The 21,691-nt window shown below is 51.4% G+C and overlaps 1 pseudogene across 1 annotated transcript; it reads right to left on the minus strand.

The window, feature by feature from the left end:
• Positions 1–5,090: 5,090 nt before the first annotated feature.
• On the minus strand, positions 5,091–21,154 carry LOC144723376 (chymotrypsin B-like; annotated as a pseudogene). Its single transcript, XR_013586155.1, has 7 exons — positions 20,139–21,154; positions 16,528–16,631; positions 16,268–16,355; positions 16,075–16,145; positions 15,192–15,372; positions 14,838–14,977; positions 5,091–6,412 (listed from the first exon to the last, which is right to left on the minus strand). The product of XR_013586155.1 is annotated as a chymotrypsin B-like (transcript).
• Between the last annotated feature and the right edge of the window lie 537 nt (positions 21,155–21,691).

Genomic DNA, 21,691 nt, shown 5'->3' on the forward strand with positions numbered 1-21,691 from the left:
CCAGGGGGCTGTAGGATGTCCTTCTTGCCGTCCCTGTGGGGCCGGCCACCTTCAGGGAACGCCGGTCACGCGCTTGCCGATGTCACTGTAGAGATACTCCCTGGTACACAGATGCTCATCCCGCTGTGTTACCGTAAGCAGTTGGTGGCCGCGGAGGGGGCGGTGGGTGTGTTACTGTCCCAGTCGAACTCCGTGGCTAAGGCCTTCTCTCTTGTCGCGGCTCAAACTATTGTTCGGGCTGGACAAGCCCCGTTCTTACAAGTGTTGAATGGGGGCCCGGAAAGAGTAGTCGTTCCGGCGGGTGCGGTATTGGCCCATGCCACTACCGACTTCACTAGCCTTGATGGGGACCAACCAAGAGTAATGGCTGCCGGCGTGTCTCGGGCCACTTATTCGGACGATCGATGGATTGCCGAATTGTGCCGTGAGAATACGTCTTTGTCCTCCACGCAGCGGAATGCATTGCGCTCACTACTGTCAAAATACGCCGACGTCTTCAGTAAAGATGACTTTGATTTGGGCCATACCTCACTCTTGTCACACCATATTGACACCGGTGCGGCAGGACCGATATGTATGCACCCGCACCGCATGAGCCCTGTGGAAAGGGAGCACGTGCGTGGCGTGGTGGTTGACATGTTGGCTGACATAATTTCGCCGTCCAACAGTCCTTGGGGTGCGCCAGTGGTGTTGGTTAAAAAGAAGGATGGCGGATTGAGGTTCTGTGTTGACTTTCGCCGGTTGAATAAAATATCCGTGGCGGATGAGTACCCCCTGACACAGATGGACGATTCGTTGGACGCCTTGTCGGGGGCCAATTTTTTTTCTACTCTCGACCTCTCGTCGGGTGTTTGGCAACTCCCCCTCGATGATGCGTTGAAGCCGAAAACGGTGTTTCGCACGCCGCAAGGCTTGTTTGAATTTAACCGCCTTCCCATGGGCTTGAATGCCGTGCCGGCGACGTTCCAGCGCCTGATGGAGTTGGTACTGGCTGGGCTACAGTGGGAGACGTGCCTCATATATTTGAACGACATTATTGTTTTCAGTCGCACTTTCGAAGAACACTTTCAACGGCTGGAGGCTGTCTTTCAAAGAATGCGATCGGCCGACCTCAAATTTAAACCGAAAAAATGTCATTTGTTGCAACGTTCTGTTCGTTAGCTCGGGCACAATGTCAGCTCTAGTGGTGTGTCCACTGACCTTCACAAGACGTCATGTGTTCGTGAGTGCCGACGCCCTCTTCCGTAGGTGACGTGCGACGGTTCATAGGCTTTGCATCCTATTATCGCCGGTTTGTTAAGAATTTTGCGACGTTGGCAAAGCCTCTGCATGTCCTGATGGGAAAGAATCGGAGATTCAAATGGGGTCCGGAAGAGGAACTGGCTTTCCAATCTCTCCGAGATCGATTGGCCACCGCGCCAACACTCGATTACCCCGATTTTTCGCAATCGTTCATCCTGGACACAGATGCTTGCGACACCGGCATCGGTGCTATTTTGTCTCAACGGAAGGACGGTGTTGAACGAGTGGTGGCATATGGCAGCAGGGTTTTGTCTCCCTCCGAAACGCACTATTGCGTCACTCATCGGGAGTTGCTGGTGATTGTCCATTTTGTTCGCCAGTACCGGTCGTACCTGTATGGTAGAAAATTCCTCATGCGCACTGACCATGCTGCCCTGCAATACTCACTAAAATTGGAACAACCGTCCGGACAATTGTTGCAAGAAATTTCTTTTGATATTACATTCCGTAAAGGTACCCGCCATGGCAATGCAGACGCTCTTTCCAGATTGCCCTTGTACCCTCCCTGCGCCGGTTTGACGGGTACATATCGCTGCGCAGTGCCACCCACCCCGCCCTGTCCGGTTATGGGTGCGATGCCTAAAGATGACGGCCGGAGTATGCCTGTTGGAGCCGATGGCACGCTGCACTTGCCGCACTCGGTGTGGCTGCGTGAACAAATGGCAGATGCCTCGTTGGCTCCACTGCGAAATCTGGTCGGATGGCCGAGATCTCACTTGTCGGGCGGGAAATCGCATCTCTTTACTATCCGGGAAGGGTGGCTCATGTGCACAGACAGATTGTCGGACCGTTCACGCCTTGTTGTGCCAACATCCCTTCGCCATGATCTTATTCGCGCACTGCACGCCGACAAGTTGATGCATCTTGGCGTGCAGAAAATATTGTTCACGATGCAGCAAGATTTCTTTTGGCCGGGTATGACGGCTGATATCACCGGGACTGTCCGGGCATGCCAAGATTGTGCGAAGCAGAAACCGCCACGTCAAAATTACGTTTTGCCCTTGCAATCGATCGAGGTATCTCGTATTAATGAGCTGGTTGCTCTGGATATCCTCAGCCCGTTTCCCCCATCGGCTAGGGGTAATAAGTACCTCTTGGTCGGGGTGGAATATTTTTCTCGTTGGCCTATGGCCTGGCCCCTACTCGACCAATCGGCTTCGTCCATCACTGATGCTTTCTTGAATGGATACGTGATGGATAAGGGGGCTCCTGAGAAATTACTAACGGATCAAGGACGTAACTTCTCCTCTAAATTACTCCGGGACGTATGCGCTGCTTTGGGTACGAAGAAAATCCGCACTTCCCCTTATCATCCGCAGACAGATGGAATGGTGGAACAATTCAACCGTACCCTTTCGGCCATGCTTTGTCACACGGTGAGTGAAAAGCAGACTGACTGGGACTTGCACATATCTGGCGTTTTGTCTGCGTACCGCATGGTCCCGCACGCGTCCACGGGGTTTTCGCCATTTTTTCTTATGTATGGGCAGGAAAACGTGCCTCCGATTGATATGCAACTGGGTACAGCTGTAAAGGAACCCACCCCTACCTTGTCTGAACACGTCTGTGACTCACTTCGGCATGTTACGGAGGCGCGGGAAGCCGCCAGGAGTGCAACGGCCCGTACACAGGCACGGAATGAGAGATACGCACGTCGGTCACGACGTGACATGCCTTGGACGGTGGGCGACGCAGCGTGGCTCCATTGCCCTCAGGTGCCTGTGGACACGTCCCCTAAACTGCACAGGCCTTGGCAAGGGCCCGTTAGACTCATAGAAATCTGGAATCCCCAAAGTGTTTGCATCCAGTACGGGCTGGGTCGTTGGTATGTGCACTCGTCGCGTCTGAAACCTTATTTCGAACCACGCACTGACTTTTCATCCCTACTCGCTGACCTGCCGGGGTTTGATGTGCCTGACGTGCCACTTGCCTCGCCAATTGATCCCCAGCGGGGACGTGTTCTACCCCCTGCAGACACACAGGCCTTGAAGAGCGTCGAGTCCCCTGACGAGCAGCCTCTGACGAGACCTGTTCTATCCACGGAGGATGCTGAACCCGCTCCTTCTCCGCTGCCCCCTCCTGCTGAACAGTCGGCGAGACGACCACACTCCATGGGAGGAGAGGTACCAGCGTCGCGCACGCATTCGAAATCACTCCCATTTCGTTAACGCCGTTGCCATGTTGTGCCTGTAACCCTTCTATTATGCCGCGGTTCGGTTGGCACCCTAATGTTGCGTTGCTTCTGTATTGCACATTGTTCCGTGCCCTAATGTTTCACCTTCGACCGCGCGTTGTTCGGCGCCCTAACAACCTTACCTCGTTATGCGTCAGCCGAGACGGCTGACTTTTTACACCGGGGGGGGGGGGGGGTGATGTAATGTGAGGTTACACCTGGATGATAATGATGGGCTCTGCCGGCCTCAGCCCACAATCAATGGGGAGTGGAGCCAGGGGGTGGCCCTGAAGCTGTACAGTGGCTTCTGGAAAGTTCCAGGGTGTGGGTGAGGATTGGCTGCGGGGCATCACGTGGGCCAGGGATTAAAAGGGGCAGAGAAGGACAGCACGTGGTCAGTGTACGGAGGGACGAAGGGGGAAGCCACGCTGGTGCCGTGGTCCGGAGCCTGCCATGTGGCGGGCCGCATAGTCTCTTTCTCTCTCTCTTCCTCTCACGCTGTCTGCCAACAGCGTGAGGGAGCAAGATAAGTAGAGGAACGGATGTAGTGAGAGCTGTGGACGAAACTTAATAAAGAATTCTGAATTCCCGACATTGTCTCAACGGGGTTTATCACACAAGTGAAGTCGCTCAAAGTGACAGAGCTGACCCTTGGAGCAATATTTCTGCACCTGGCACCTCAAGTGAAATGCACCTGTCACCTCAATAACCATCAAGATTCAGTGAAACCTTACTGAAGCATGATAATAAAAACAAATCCTGGTGCCTGGGGACAGGGCCATATTATCCAATATGTGCAGGAGACACTGTGGACACTGCTTATTGAAGACATTTTTGCTTATTTTTTAGGCTTACCTTCTTTTTTTAAATAATATTTAATAAAATCTGCGTATCTGTAGATGCAGCACGCTCCTGTCAAATTAGGGCACAGACAATAATGAGCGTATCAATAACATTTGTCCAGCGGCTGGACAAAGTAAGCCTGAAACAAGTAAGATAGGCAGCAGTACCAACTTAGAAAGTTATCACTGAAGGCCTACGAAGCAGAAGTGTGTCGGGCCTATAAGAACCTTAATCTGGCCCTGCCTGGGGACCATCTTAGATCGGATCCTCAGCTACCATCAACACCTCCAAAACACCGGAAATGAACATGGGTTCGAGGGTCAACAATCCAGAAGCTTGCGGGAACATCATGGTTGAAGGCGTGCTCGAACCCTTCGAACCCATACCTCGTTCCAAGCTATCGGCACATTATTTATCCCCTTACACTCTTAGAGTGATAAGTGGTGCCCTAAAATCCACCCACTCTCATGGCTGCCAGTGTTGTCAAACAGTGCCCTTTCTGTCATCAGAAGACATTCAGCAATATTTTGAGAATATGAGAAGATCATGGCTGATCCTGAACTCTTGCTACACTAGGATATTGTCAAACGCAAAATCTATGCCTTAAAGTCCACAATTTCATCCTGGAACCATGCCTCTGCACTGTCATCAAGCTGAATGGACGCTAAAAGTAGTTGGCATGAACATTAGTACACCTCAACTGTACTTTCCAAAAACCTGATCGATGATGTGTTGCACACTCGAAATGAAGGACGTGGGCAGGTGATCCAAATCGAGGGCAAGCACATGTATTTATTGTGGTTAATATTAATCTTGGGAAGAACAGCACCGTCACTCTGTAAAATGCAACAACACGTGTGTTACAACCAACCTTGCTCCCGAGCCTCCATTAACCATGTGACTGGTATATCCGCGTGGTCATTCAATAACCCTGCCAGCCACCTACAGGCCCGACTCAGTCATCACATGCTGCTGTACACACATGCATTGATGCACTGCACAGCACATCAGGACATTCACAGAACCACACTTTACTCCCTTGCTGCACAAGGACATACTTAAAAGAGTGATCCATTCCTAATGTGCCACAGATGCAATAACATAACCTTTCTGGATTATATCTTCAGTGGAGATACTGGATCACATCAAACCTTATCTGTACATTACATGGCAGATTTGGTCAACGACTACATAAGTAGATAATTAAGGAGGTACCGATCTACGGATGTGGCAAAGTGCCGTTAATGAGCCACATCGCCAATATGCGCACTTCCCGTAGGAACTGGAGCAAACCATCTTGGTGCCCCAGAAGCTATCAACTGACTATCTCACCTTACTATAAATAGAACAGTAATCAATCGTTGCTTTTGAATTTCCATACACAAGAAGAAGAATTTTAAAGGTTAAGGTGCAAACCTGCTATTGCTTCCTTGCTCCCTCCAATGCTGGCGAAATGACCTCCAACAGAATGTGCTCTTGAAGATATTTTGACTACTCTTGCACGCTGATATTTGGGGGAGATGGACGTACTCTCACTTTACCCCACCACATACAACCTGCCGACCGATTAACTGTAGTATACTTATTTATTTAGCTTGGTTGACAGAAGCGAGGGGATTAAGGAAATTTGCTACATTGTTTCTGCTGGCGTGCCAGGAGATGAAGTCAACCCGGTGACCTCTGCATGGCAAATCAAGTGCGCTAACCATTACAATACAGCAGCTCCCCGAGTTTATCAGTTTTTAAATGTAATGCTTGTTGCTTGGCGTTTTTATATGTGCTGTAAACCAAGTGGTTGCACTGATGAAAAACCATGATTACAACAACCCAAGTACATATATATATATACACACACTACCTTAATAACACACATATTATTTAAGATGATATACTTTATTGAGAAATTAAGGCAAACACAGAGGTTCTTCCTGTCTAGTTGGCAGTCATGGTCTGGTTGATCCAACTGCGCAGGGCGGTGACACGCGCGTACACGCCAGGTATGGAAGTGGTGCACGAGCTGCTGCCCCACGACACGATCCCCATGAGGTTCCACACGCCGTTCTTCTCGCACACCAGGGGGCCGCCGGAGTCGTCCTGTGGAGAAGACACGCACGGTGCACAGCCACAAGCGTATCAGAACGAGCTTCGATGTCGAGACGGAATAAAGTAAAATCGGCCTACCCATTTAAGACAATGAAGATTGAGTTATGTATAGATACACTTCACTTATACAGTTGCGTAGGTCTACAATAAATGTATATACTATTTTTGTGCATCATGCATAGTCATATTGAGCTCTCAATAATTAACATTTGATGATTCATTGTCATCATCACGATTCATGCGTAGAGAGCTCGGAAGTATCCACTGCACATTTCGTCATTTGTTTTGACTTTCTTCTGTCTTGTGTCAAAATACTCAAGTAGTGCCACATCTTTCTGGCACCAATCTCTCATGTCGTCGCCAAGCCATTCTCTTTCAGGTCTTCCTCTCTATCCAGTTCCTTACATTTTTTTTAATGACATATGTGTCCAAATATGATAGTGCCTGTTTCCTTCTCATCATTGCCTGCATCAGGTCTTATTCTACGAGCAACGTTCGTCACTCGTTGGGTCCAGCATAGATGCAGTATCGTTCTGTAGCAATACATTTGATGATTAAACATATTATATTTACATTTAAAATTAAGTATCAAGGCTCATCCAAATCGAATCCATGTATGGCACCTAAAAGCTCAATAAGAAGTGAGCCAAATTCATGGACTTTTCTCTGGACTTCTCCAAATGCTATCTGCGCATGCTCCAGATGTACCTTTGCGCATTTTTGTTATGCACCGAGAAATGGAAATTTTACTCGGATATGATAGACATCTTGAACAATTCTTGTGGCACTAAACTCAATAAAACAACCCTGTAAGGCCTGAAACCAAGCTGTGCGTCAAAACACTAGCAAGCACTGCTGCAAACCTTTAACGTACTGCTCGGAAGGCCATCCTGGTAAATTGGAAAGACCACGAACCCCCGTCATGGAAGCAGTGACGAAACACGTTCCGAGCCCTTACAGGAACCTAACATTTAAGCCACAAGCTCAAGGGCAGAAAGCGGGAGTTCGAAGCCAGATGGTCTCTATTCCTACAAATCCTAACGTGAATTGCGCATGCAGGGATGTCAGGGGTAGGGGATGGGCGTTTGGGTATCACATCCCCGCCCCCCGGGGATAGACAGTAATTAACCACTGCTCTAAGGGACTTACACTGATGATAAGTTCACTTGCTGCGTGTAGGTTACTTTACTTGCAAAATTTTGTTGTGGGCACTTCCCCCCCACCCCATTTTTATTTAACTTCCCCCCCCCCTTCATTTGTGTGCGGAGCAGTGAGCCAATCTTCATCGCTTCCCAGAACCCAGTTAGCACTGAGTTCAAGATTTGGTCCGCAGAATGTATGTTCCCCCCTCCTTCCTATTGTAATAAACGACTGGACCACGATGTCTGGCTCAGTGTCCTTTATTCGGTTCGTGCTGTACACCCACACGGCTGTCTTTACTCTGTAGCTTCTCCACGGTGCTGACTCCAATGTCGGCCCGATCCACAACAGCAGCTCCGCTGCTGTTTCTCTCACACAGCCCCCCTTGGCTGTACTCGCTGCAACTCCTCTCCCTCCGCAGCTCTGACAGCCTCTTGCTGTCTCTCTCTCTCTCCGCAGCTCCTCCTGGCAGCCACACCGCTGCCTCTAACACGCAGCCCTCTCTCTCTCTCTCTCCGCAGCTCCTCCTGGCAGCCACACCGCTGCCTCTAACACGCAGCCCTTCTGGCTGTCTCCTCTGCAGCTGCACACCACTCCGCAGCTTCCTCTTATCTTCGGGGTTGGCTCCCGATGGCCGTCGGCGCCCCCCCCTCTCCACACTCGCCCGCGTGGCCTCACTCTTTTCCGCTCACACCCCGACTGCCTTCCCCTTCCGGTTTACCCGCTTAAGGACCCGAACCTTCCCCCCACGTCACATGACTCCACCCCCCGTGACGTCACATCCGGAAGGTCGCTTACGCCCGCATTACACCACCCTCCCCCGTAGAAAAATCCCAGCCGACCTCGGCTGACCAATAGCAAATCGTAATGCGGCGAACCGAGCTTCCCCCCCTAAAGGACACTAAGCATACAATGTAACAGCAAGAACAACAACAACAACGCAATTAACATCAACGAACGTACAAAAAGCATGCAATAAATACAACTGTAAGAAAAAAATAACAAGACAACAACAATCAACGAAACGTAAGCGATTTGGAACGTGTGCGGGTCGCCGGCCCGTCCCGGACGGTCGGCGGCCCACTCGCAGAACGGGAACGCGATGAAAGTCGAGGAATGACAGGGGGTAATCCCCCTGTCGCAGCTGGAAGTCCACCGCCGTCCCGTGTCTCTAAAGAGTTAGTCTTGGGCTTGTCCTGTGACCGTGCCCGCAGCTGGGTCGGAAGGGCTGCAGGGCTCGAAGGTCCCGCAGACCTGGCAGGCGTCCTCCGAGCAGGGCCCCTCGTCCCCCGCAATGTCACGGCCGGCCTGTCTGGAACAGGTACGACAGGCGCTCTAGCAAGATCAATGGACGCAGGCAGGGGAGAGTCAGCAGCAACAGACCCCGGCAAGGCAACATTGGGGGATGACGCATCATGTAAGGGAGCAACATATGGTTTCAAGCGCGACGTATGCACAACCCAGCGACGAGACCCAATCTGGACGCGTGCTGACTGTGGGTTGGGAACCGCAATGAGGCGTACGGGACCATGCCAGGGTTTGTGCAATTTCGGCGAGGTCCCCGGACGTACCTGTGGACAATGAAGCCAGGCTAGGTCCCCAACCTTCCAAGGGCACTCCCCCTCAGACCGTCGCGCATATCGCTCGTTCCGGGCCTGGGCTTTGGCCGTAGCCACGCGGGCATTCTCCCGCGCCTCCGTGACTCGGCGAACCGTGTCCTGAATGTATTCAGGAAGTGGTTTACGAGGTCCCTTCACCCCAGTTCCCAATTGCACATCCACCGGCGGCACGTTTTCCCGACCATACATAAGGTAAAACGGCGAATATCCTGTAGCCGCATGAGGCGTCATCCTGTACGCCGAAAGCACCCCGGGGATGTGCAGATCCCAATCTGATTGTTGTTCACTCACGGTATGGCAAAGCATGGCAGACAATGTCCTGTTCAGCCGTTCAACCATACCATCCGTCTGCGGATGGTATGGGGATGTCCGTACTTTCTTAGTCCCAAGGCCCGCGCACACTTCCGCCAATAATTTAGAAGAGAAATTCCTGCCCTGGTCCGTGAGGAGTCTCTCAGGCGCCCCCTTATCCATAATATACCCAAACAAAAAGGCGTCGGTAATGGCCGCGGCCGACTGATCGGGCAACGGCCAGGCCATCGGCCAACGGGAGAGGTACTCAACCCCTACCAGCAAATATTTATTACCCCTCGCCGATGGTGGAAAAGGTCCCAATATGTCCAGTGCCACCAATTCATTGACTCGAGACACCTGAATCGACTGGAGAGGCGGCACGTAAGGATGTTTCGGCGGCTTACGTCGTGCACACGCAGGGCACGCGCGCACGTGCCCTACGACATCTGTCGCCATGCCGTGCCAAAAATAATGACGTTGCAACGTCAACAAGGTCTTCTGCACCCCTAAATGTAAGAGAGTGTCACAATGGAGGGTTCTAATCAACTCGAATCGCAAGGACGTTGGTACCACCAGGCGCCAACGTTCCTGGAACCCCTCCCGCCACATAAGCAGACCATCTCGGAGAGCGGTTTGCGGCCCCACAGCCGTACTCGGACTCCCATTGTCCTTAGCAGACCGCTTCCGCAAGGACACCAATGACTCATCCATCATCTGTTCCCGGATCCAGACAGACCGCGGCAGATTCAAAACCCCGTCAGCCGGTCCCGGTTCCATCGGAGTGTCCGACTTCTCGACGGCCAACGTAAGCGGCTGAGGGGGGTTTGGAATCGGCGAACACCTATGCGTCCCCGACTCACATTTACAAGGGGCGCGCCGCGGTAATCTGGAAAGTGCGTCAGCGTTCGCATGGCGCACTCCCTTCCGATGTTGAATTTGGAAGGAAAATTCCTGTAGCGTGTCCAACCAACGTGCCAACTGTCCGGATGGCTGGTCAATTTTAAGGGCATATTGCAAGGCCGCATGATCCGTACGCACAATAAAAGAACGACCGTAGAGGTATGGTCGAAATTGCCGTAGGAAAAAACAACCGCCAATAGTTCTCTGCGAGTGACACAGTAGCGGGTTTCCGCAGGAGACAAGACTCGGCTACCATACGCCACGACACGCTCTACACCCCCTTTAGACTGTGATAACACCGCCCCAATACCTGTGTCACTCGCGTCCGTATCAAGAATGAATGGGTGATCGAAATCGGGATAATCCAATGTTGGGGCCGTGGCCAATAGATCACGCAGACTCCGAAAGGCCGCCTCCTCCGGCTGTCCCCAAACAAACTTCCGTCCTTTACCCGTAAGGAGATGCAAGGGCCTCGCAATCGTCGCAAAACCCGGCACAAATCTTCGGTAATACGAGGCAAATCCCAAAAACCGCCGAACATCCCCCACGGTGGCCGGAGTCGGCCAATCCCGGACGCACGCCGTCTTTTCCGGATCCGTGGACACTCCCTCAGCACACACAATGTGCCCCAAATAGCGGACGGACCGTTGCAGTAGGTGACATTTCTTTGGTTTGAATTTCAATTTGGCAGAACGCATCCTCGTGAACACTGTCTCCAGCCGCGTCAAATGTTCATCAAATGTGCGGCTGAAGACAATGATATCGTCCAAATATATAAGACATGTCTCCCACTGCAACCCCGTCAAAACGAGCTCCATCAATCTTTGAAATGTAGCAGGGGCCGCATTCAATCCCATCGGGAGACAGTTGAATTGAAATAACCCCTGCGGCGTACGGAATGCGGTTTTCTCCCGTGAGGACTCGTCAAGGGGAAGCTGCCAAAATCCCGAAGAGAGGTCCAGTGTGGAAAAGAACTTAGCCCCCGACAATGCGTCGAGGGAGTCATCCATACGCGGCAGGGGGTACGCATCTGCCACCGATATCTTATTCAATTTGCGGAAATCAACACAAAATCGCAATTTGCCATCCTTCTTCTTAACCAAGACGACTGGAGCGCCCCATGGGCTGTTAGATGGCGATATAATGTCCGCAGCCAACATGTCTTCCACTGCCCCCCGTACGTGTTCTCGCTCCGCAGGACTCATCCGATGCGAATTTAATCGAATAGGGGCAGCATCGCCCGTCTCAATGTGATGGTAAAGCAACGAAGTGCGGCCCAAATCCAAATCATCGGAGCTGAACACATCGGAATATGTCAACAACAATTTACGCAGCGCACCACGTTGCTCCATGGACAGGGAAGAATTTTCGTCACATAAATGAGCAACCCAACGATCATCCGAACTCCTTGGCTCGGAAACCCCAGCAACAACTCCCCGGCTATGTGGACAATCATGGGTCGCAAACGCCGTAGTGGCATGTGCCACAACCGTACCGGCCGGGACACGGACGTTTTCTCCCCCCGCATTAAGCACCTGTAAAAACGGTAATTGATCCGGCCGGACGATGGTCTGTGCCCCCACTAACGCCAACCCGGTTGTTATCGCGGCGGACGGTGACAACAAGACCCCTACTGCTCCTAGCCGATCAGGCAGGGGCTTCCGATACCGCAAGGGTATAAGCATCTGTGTACCAGGTGGGATGTCCACAGATGCGACGGACAGCGCCTGCACTTGTACGGCCGAAGCAGGTCGCCCCCAGGGCGACGGCAGAAACGAGATTTGACGGCCCCCCGGCAGTTCAATACAATTCTCATTGATTTTGATCAAAATGGGCATCTTAGCCAAAAAATCGGTGCCTAACAAACAAGGAACCGCCAAAGATCTCGATATCAACACAACACCCGAGGCCGACACATCCCCAATAGATATCTTAGCATCCACCTGACCCACGATACCCATGCTACCCCCGTTCGCAGCGACGCACGACCCATAAACCGGACGCACAGCCCCCGGCGGGATGCCCAACAGATGAAAAATGACATCCGAAATAATAGTCGCCGACGCGCCGGAGTCGACCAAAATGCGTACGTCCACCCCTTGTATAGACCCCGGTACAGTGGACGAGCCCGTAGCGGCCGCGACGACTCTCCGTGCCAACTTGCGCCATTGCGTGACCGAGCGACAAGGCCCCGTCGAAGGGCATGCTTTAACCACAACGTTAGGATGGCGCAACGACGGTGATGGGTGAGGTGTAAAGCCTTGCCGAGTGTCTGGTGCGTGCCGACATGCCTGTTTCGGAGGATCTTTAGCCGACTTGACCGGTGCCGAGGCCTCCTGCTGCGGCGGAGCCGGGAAGCGGGCCCAGCAGTCTCTGGCGTAGTGGCCCCTACGCCCGCAGCGGAAACATTCGGCCTCGTTGCGCCGAAGCGCAGGCCTCGCCTCCTGACGGCCCCGTTCTGGTAGCGCCGCGCGCGGTCTCGGCCCGCCGCGTCCCGTCCATGGAGCGGAGGCGGCCGTCAGTTGTTGAGGGCCCCGGTCATCCGGAACATAGACAGCCTGCGCAGGGTTCCACCCCAGCGCATCCCCTTCTTTGACGGGCCCCCCCGTCCACGCCGTCACTTGATTCCAGCGACGGAGGTTGAATTGCGCATCGAGACACTTAGCAGCCGTCCGGGAAGTTAGCTTCTCATGCCCACACACAGGCATGGGGATCCCTAGATCCCGAGACAGCTCCAACATTTTCCCTAATATGAGAGGCTCGAGCAGGTCCTGTGGCGTCTCAGGATAAGCTGCCATGGCCAGCTCCAGCACCGCACCCCTGAACGCCACGGGCGACTCCTCTGGTGCTCGTTGTCGTTGAGCGAATCGCCGATGCGCATCATCTGGTGGCTCATAAGCATCGGCCATTTCTTGAAAAACACCACATAAAGTTGCCTTCTTATCGGTCGTTATGGAACGGAAGAATCGGACAGATTCGTCGTCCAGGAGAGTCGGCAACACCTCCAAAGCCTCCGCATCGGTCCATCTTGCTGTGCGTACCGCCGCCAAGAAGCGGCAGGCGAACGCGCTCCAGTCCCCACCGACGGAAAATTCTTTAACCGTTGTAAGGTGGCGACTCCGACTCCTCTTCCCGCCGTCTTCCAATGGTGGTGGTTGTGATGGCAAATTCAAAATGGCGTCGGCCCGCGGCGTGGCCAAGATGGCGGTTTGGCGCCACGGAGCGCGCAAAATGGCGGCCTCTTGCCGCGTGGGCAATGGCGGCGGCAGGACAGGCAACGTGGCGGCCCGCGGAGCACCACTTGCATCATCCATCGTCCCTGGCGCGACGAGATGGCATAGATGCGCCAGGACGTCCTTAAGTGCCTCCAGTTGTACCGCCATCGCTTGCCATCGTTGATCCGCGTCTGATGATGTCGACGGACCCGCCACCGCGCCAACATCCTCCACTCCCGTTCCCGTGGTCGCCTCAGCCGGGCTCTCCTCCACCACCCCAACAGGATCCGTGGTTGGAGGGAGTTCGTCGTCGTCGGACGAAGAAGCCGATGCAGGCGCCGGATTAACTTTCTTCCTCACTTGTTTCGACATGCCGTTGCACTTCCGACACCAGTGTAATAAACGACTGGACCACGATGTCTGGCTCAGTGTCCTTTATTCGGTTCGTGCTGTACACCCACACGGCTGTCCTTACTCTGTAGCTTCTCCACGGTGCTGACTCCAATGTCGGCCCGATCCACAACAGCAGCTCCGCTGCTGTTTCTCTCACACAGCCCCCCTTGGCTGTACTCGCTGCAACTCCTCTCCCTGCGCAGCTCTGACAGCCTCTTGCTGTCTCTCTCTCTCTCCGCAGCTCCTCCTGGCAGCCACACCGCTGCCTCTAACACGCAGCCCTCTCTCTCTCTTTCTCCGCAGCTCCTCCTGGCAGCCACACCGCTGCCTCTAACACGCAGCCCTTCTGGCTGTCTCCTCTGCAGCTGCACACCACTCCGCAGCTTCCTCTTATCTTCGGGGTTGGCTCCCGATGGCCGTCGGCGCCCCCCCCTCTCCACACTCGCCCGCGTGGCCTCACTCTTTTCCGCTCACACCCCGACTGCCTTCCCCTTCCGGTTTACCCGCTTAAGGACCCGAACCTTCCCCCCACGTCACATGACTCCACCCCCCGTGACGTCACATCCGGAAGGTCGCTTACGCCCGCATTACACTATGTTAAGCTTCGTGTTTTTTTAAATCAGACTCTTGTCAAAAAAATATGAAGTACCAAAGTATGTTTCAAAGTTCAGCCCTATGAAACTGTAAGAAACTACTTTCTAAAGCTATAGTTTACTTTCAAACACTTTTATTCTTTACAAGATAGGCCCATAAACCCCACCACTCCTCAAACCTCCAACCTTCTGGTGTAGGCAATAAATGCTAACTTCAGATACAACAACTTTAGCTACGTAATGAAAGGCCGTTAACGTTTACCATGCAGGAGCTGGCTCCAGCACCACCAGCGCAGATCATGACGCTGGTGATGACGTTCACGGTGCCCCACTTCTGCTGACAGGTGGCGGTAGGCACAATGGGCAGAGCGGTCTGCTGCAGGATGGGAGGCGTGTTGAAGGCTGTGAACGCACACATAGAAGAATGGCAAATAACATAGAATAATGGTTAGATCATATCTTTTGAGGTTACAGATCATATCGTTGATACTATTTATTAATAACTCTATTTGGCACAAATTCATCTCAAAGTGGTACAGACCTACTAGCTGTTGGAAGTCCAAATGAATACCCTGCGCAAAGTAAATTGTATTAATTATTGGTCATCGATGCTCACCGAAAGAGCGGACCCTGCCCCAGCCAGAGGTGACACACTGCATGTTATCATCAAAGACATCCGAGGAGGCAGGCAGGCAGGTGGGGGAGACACGGTCCACGATATGAGTGGGCTGAGCCAGCTTCAGCAAGATGATGTCGTTGTTGATCTTGGATTAGTCCCACTGCTGGTGAGTAATGGCATGTGTGCGCAAAGAGAACGAGAAGTTTGAATACCTTAGATTCACTACATTTGTTTAATTCAGGGTACTTGATAAATACACTCAATATCTGTTGAAAGCAGTGGCGGCTCCTGCAAAATCTCTCAGGGGGGGCAAATGTCTGGATGATTGCTAAGGATAAGGTCCACCCATGCAATGGATAAATTAACAGCTTAAGCATGTAAAGGCAACTTCACTTCTTTAATATTAATGAAAAATAAAGTGACTCTTAAAATACATCTTGTTTGTTTCTATCTCACTATTATTACAATCCACTTAGTTTATTTTATTAAAGATTCCACTAGGTGGCGACAAATAACATTGTTGACTGAAACGTGCTTACGTATGATGACGTAAGCACGTAAGTGCGAGCCCTCCCGGAAGCCATAGAGAATGCATTGCAGCGCCCGCCTTTCGAAAAAAAACATCTTTGAATGTAAGTATATGGGACCACACGGGGCGATTCTCAGCCAGAGTGAAATCGCCCAAAAAGAGGCTGTACTCCACAGAACGTGACATGACGCTGACTGGACTATATCCAGAGGCAAAGTAACGGCTGAGATTGGTGGTGCGTCGCCCAATCGCCATAATGAAGAAACCGCCCCTGGTTGAAAGTCATCCATTTCTATGTCTAGCAAGTTGCAGGGATTGTTCATGAGGTTACTTCATAGCTCGTGAGTTTACCTTAGAGACGACAAGAGACTGGATGTTCTCGGTGTTGGAGTTCCTGTCGTGCTCGCCCAGGACGACGCGGTCAGTGGACGGGCCGTGAATACATTTAAGAAAGCCCAACATTTATTGATTGAAAACGAGATTCTGCTTCGCTTTAAAGGAGTTAAAAATGAGCGGTGCTACGCTAGCGCAGTGACTCCTGCATGCGCTTACTTGAACTCGCAGTGGGCAGCGGTCACCACCCACGAGGGGTCGATGAGGGAGCCACCGCAATAGTGCCTCCTGGTGGAATCCTGTAGTAGCAAAACGCGACAGAATTGGTGATGTGTCGCACTCTGGGACACGCATAGCACACTTCACATACCAAACAGCAGTTCATTCGGGCCGACTTTCACTTGTGTTGTGGACACTGCGATACGGTTCATGTCAATGTCGACTCACAATGTTCTAACATTGAGCACTCACCTGCAGGGACACCTGCCAGGGCCAGGAGCCCGACACCGCATCCTCGCCATTGACGATGCGGGAGTAGCCAGTGATGACCGGCTTGATGGCCGGGACATCGCACCCTGTGATGTGTGTAGGGGTGTTAGAGAGAGAGCCGTTATGCATGGCAGCTTATGGGAAACAAACACAGTGGGCGGGCTACGTGAGTGCACGGGGGGGGTGCTCTCAACGACGTCCGCACCAGGGGGGGTGAGGGGTGGAGCCCGGGGCCCCACCCCTCAGCGGGGGTTGAGTATAAAGGGGGATGTGTCAGAGGGCTCAGGGCAGAATGTTAAAGCTAAACCAGTGAAGACCAAAGATCGTCTAGCTAGAGCCCTGGACTCCCCTGGGACGCCGCCCTTGTCAGGGCCGCGCAGGACCGAGCCAGCGGCGTGGTCCCGAGAACCAGAGCTAGTGCTCTGGGACTCTGGGTACCGTAGCCCGACTTACCAGTGTCGGGCCAGACAGCCTCCCCTAGCCCGTTAGTGGAGGACTAGGAGGTAGGTCAGAGATAGCTAGCAGTGTATTCCCAGCTAGCCGGGTGAGGGGGCCGATACCCCCTCCAGTATTGTATGTCCGCGGTTGTGACAACTGTTGCGGAATAAATACGTGTGCCTCAACCCCGGGTGTCCAAGAGTCCTCAACGGTATTACATGTGTAAAGAACACGATGATTGGTCGTTAACATTACAGAATGCTCCTTGCATGAATTTCCTACAAGGTTAACACTTTATATAGTGAAGGTAATATACAGAGTGTGGAGGAGCTCGGTAAAGCAACGGCTTGGTGGGGCATTTCATCCGGCAGTGGATAGATTATGGCAAATAATGATTACAGGGTGTCCATGTATACACAATTACGGAATTATACTTAGTACTGTTAGCAAGGTGGATATAAACTGCAGTGTACACGGACTTGATGGTTAAAAAAAATTACTTTTCAGATGCATCCTCATCTTTAAATGAATGCATCAAGTGCGCAGTGTTATTTACTGAAAGTTGGGAAACTAAAGACAGATTGGTAATTCCAAGCGCACGAAGGAAGCTTTAATTAAAATTAATTGTCATAAGCGTTAAATTTTACAAATGCTAAACGTAGTATGCATGCCTTTATCGCATGTACTAGTTATACTTTTGCAACTGCATGCTGTACGTTGGCCTTCTAAGAATTAAGATAACTGAATTATGTTAAACTACTAATATTGAGGACTGCAATGCTATACACGATAGGTATTCCTTATTTGTAATATCCAAAATCTTACCTATAAACGTAATTTTTTTCTGTCTGTCTGTGTGTCTCTCTGTGTGTCTGTCTGTGTGTTGATAAAATTTGCGAATGATTTGGCTCGCGAACCATAGGGTATATGTATTTAAAAAGTAGCCAGGTACCAGCGCTATTCTGATGTTGCATCTGTCAACTTTAAAGTAGTTTACTTAACCATTTAGTACCATTTATTATTATTTATTTCCTTACGCCGATGAGCGCTCGCCAAAGCACGCATTTTCGCATGCGCAACAAATCTGACCAGGGGTTGTTCCTAGAAAAGCACAGTCGGTATGCACTGTTGTAGTTATAGCAGATACTGCTATCGAGTCGGTAGATACTACTACAGTCAGTGGCTACTGCTATAGAGTCAGTAGATACTACTTTAGAATCAGTAGATACTGCTATAGAGTTAGTAGTTACTACTATAGTCAGTGGATACTACTGTAGTGTCAGCAGATACTGCTATAGAGTTAGTAGTTACTATTAGAGAGTCGGTAAAAACTACTGTAGGGCCAGTAGATACTACTTTGGTCAGTAGTTACAACAGTCAGTAAATACTACTAAACAGTCAGTAGCTACTATTGGCTCAGTAGATACTACTGTACAGTCAGTAGATACAACTACAGAATCAATAGATACTACTTACTCTGTTGTATGTAGGGTGTGCAGGTATATCTACCTACGCGGGGGTAAAAATATTTTTCGAGGGAGGAAGTCGACAATTTTCAGAAATCTTAAATATCAACTATTTACCCCCCACTTTCTATGACTTTTTCGACTTCTGCAAGACTTATAATTTTGTTGGTGGAGAAATAGACAAACGGCCCACCGGGCTTTCAAAATAGCTGAGTGTTTGTGTATGTATATTGAATGTTTTTTAGAGAAGTTTTAAAATATATTTTTTGCCAGGGCAATGCCGGGTACTTCCCGCTAGTTAAACTATAAAAACTAGAAATTTTTATTTTACCAGGTAAGGTTCACTGAGCTGTTAGTTCTTTTTCAGAAATCAGCTGGACACGAATGATAGCTCAACGAAGCCGCTTATCACGTGGAAATTTATAGCAGCCAAATACTCAAAACTCATGTTTCTAATGTGGAACGACCTGGACAAAAATCCACACCAGCATGGGGAGAGAGAGAGAAAACACGCAGACTCCAGATATAAAGCAGGCGTCAGGGTCAGGATCGAAATCACGATCGACTGTATACCAGGCAAGTGAGATAACATCGCACCACCATTGAGACCTTTAGTTTGAGATACCTCCTAAGACGAGTGCCCCTCGTTTTAAAAAATGTCAATTTATTTTTACATTGGAAAACACATTATATTGTTTTACATTACCCCTGTTAAGAAAGCATCTACAAAAAGTATCTAATGTAATTTCACTGGCAGTAAGTTCTGCCAGTTCTAACAATAGTTTGCCTGCATGATGAGCCTTTTGAAGAAAGAAAGTTAAAGATGTACAAATTCCCTATCTGTCATGTGAATTGGGAGATTTATCAAAGCATTTAATACGTTTTGTAGCCAATTGTGAGTACACCATGTCTGTACCTTCACATTATTTTCATTCTAAAATGATTGACAGGAAATTACCCATGGTTGTCAACTAAATCCCTGACCATGATATACATTTGTAATGCGGGCGTAAACGACCTTCCGAAAGTGACGTCATGGGGGGAGGAGTTACGTCACGTGGGGGAGAGGGTAAGGGTCTATAAGGGGGGTAACCGGAAGCAGTCGGGAGTGATCGGGGACTGGGAAAAGTGAGAGGCCACGCAGGGCGAAGGGTGAGAGAGAGTGGCGAGGTCGCCACACACCTGAGCCACGAGGATCGGCACCGTCGGCCAACGGTGACCGACTCCGGGGCAGGAGGAGCAGCGAGGAGGCTGCAGAGAGCAGCGGGTCTGCAAGGGAGGAGTCGGCAGCAGGGGTCTGCACGACGTGACAGCGGCGGGGCTGCTAGGAGGAAGTTTGGGCTACGTGAGCGACAGCAGCCTGGGGCTGCAGAGTGGGGGCTACGTGAGCGACAGCAGCCTGGGGCTGCAGAGTGGAGAGGTTATAGGGGAGTACCGTGAGGAAAAGAGATCGAACCCAAATAAAGGACACAGGACAGAGAGAAGCGTCCGAGTCTTTTATTATACATTTTATGATTATTCTCTCACATTAGAATTGCCTGAAAATATGCTTGTTCTTATGAAGTCCTAACAAATACAATTGAAGTTTTAAAGTGTAAATGTCCACTTCTTACCACGCTGCGCGCGACTCCCATTTTACTTTGTGAGTGTTTAAGTTCAACAGGTGTGTGATGGCAGTAGAATCCTCACCGAAGGCGGCGCCGATGAAGGGGAAGCAGGAGACGAGCCAGAAGAGAGACATTGCTCCTTTGGTAGACGGTGCTGGACCTCTGATGTTGGGCAGCCCCTTTTATACAGAAAATCTACCGCTTGGCATCGAGTTTAAACCTTTATTTCGAATTCTAGCGATTCTCTTTGCTCTTGGATGAGCAGTGGAGTACTGGTGCCACATGCCACTAATCTATATCTTCCCATGAACAAACTATATTGTAAAGGCCAGCTGAAAAACACACGTAAGAATATGGAGCAACACATTTTCTTTCACACCATTTGGTTAAAACATGCCACTTTGGAAATTGGTGTTCAATGAAGATCAAACTCAGGAGTTCAAGACAGTTGTTTTGTGAAGGCCAGAATTTACACTAATGGGAACAGATGAATCAACATTTTGAGGAATAATGTATTTAATGTAATAAAGGACTCTTAGGCGATGTAGGTCTCCGTCTGTCCTTAATTGGGTTCTTGTCTCGCACCCCGCGATGTCCCCGGTCGGACCCACACCTCTTCCCTCGCGTGCCTCGCACCCTGTTCGAGTCCTCCGCTCTTTCTGCAACCACACCGCTGCCCGTGTGCCCCGCACACTCTGCAGCCACCCCGCTGCTCCGTGTGACTCCGCACACTCTGCAGCCACTCCGCTGCTCCGTGTGCCCCCGCACCCTCTGCAGCCCCTCCGCTGCTCCGTGTGCTCCCGCACACTCTGCAGCCACTCCGCTGCTCCACGTCCACCGCTGGCCGACGGTGCCGTGACTCCAACCACGTGGCAAATGGTGCTACTCCTCCGCCAGCACCCCGCGTGGCTTCTCCTATTTTCACTCTCTCTCGACTCCCGATCCCCTTCCGGCTCTCACCCTATATCCTCCTCCTCACGTGACCCTGACTCCTCCTCCTCCTCACGTGACCCTGACTCCGCCCCCACTCACCCCGACGACCAGGCTCCGCCTCCCCTATACTCCGGCCCGCGTGAGTGGTGCGGAGGCAGCGCCCACCCTGTCCTTGCTCGCATTACATGACCCCCCCCCCCCCTCTGATTAAAAACCCAGGCGTCCCCGGCTGCAACAGAACAAAATAATGCGAGCAACAACACAACAATCAGGCATCACAATACAAACGGAGATTATAACAACAACAATTAACGAAAGGAAAGGGACTTGGAACGCGTGCGGGTCGCTGGCCCGTCCCGAACGGAGGGCGGCCCCCGCACAGACCGCGACCGCGACAGGGTTTTAGGAGCGGCGGGATCGGAACCGCCCGCCACTGTTAGAGACCTGTCAATTCCAGAGTTCCGTTCCCCAGAGAGACCCGTCGCCGGGGTCTCCTGCAAATGCGTCCGCGGCGGGGTTGGAGGGGCAGCGGGGTCAAGTGTCCCCGTCGCCGTGGTAGGCCCACCCGGAGCAGGAATCACTGTATCCGTCTAGGTCACGGCCGGTCCGTCTGTAGAAGGCACGACAAGGCGCGCTTGCAGGTTGAACAGGCAAAGTCAGTGGCACGTCGGATGCAACAGACACCGGCAAGGCAACATTAGG

The sequence above is a fragment of the Lampetra planeri genome, chromosome 17 (assembly GCF_965212315.1).
Source record: "Lampetra planeri chromosome 17, kcLamPlan1.2.h2, whole genome shotgun sequence".
Classification (NCBI taxonomy): domain Eukaryota; kingdom Metazoa; phylum Chordata; class Hyperoartia; order Petromyzontiformes; family Petromyzontidae; genus Lampetra; species Lampetra planeri.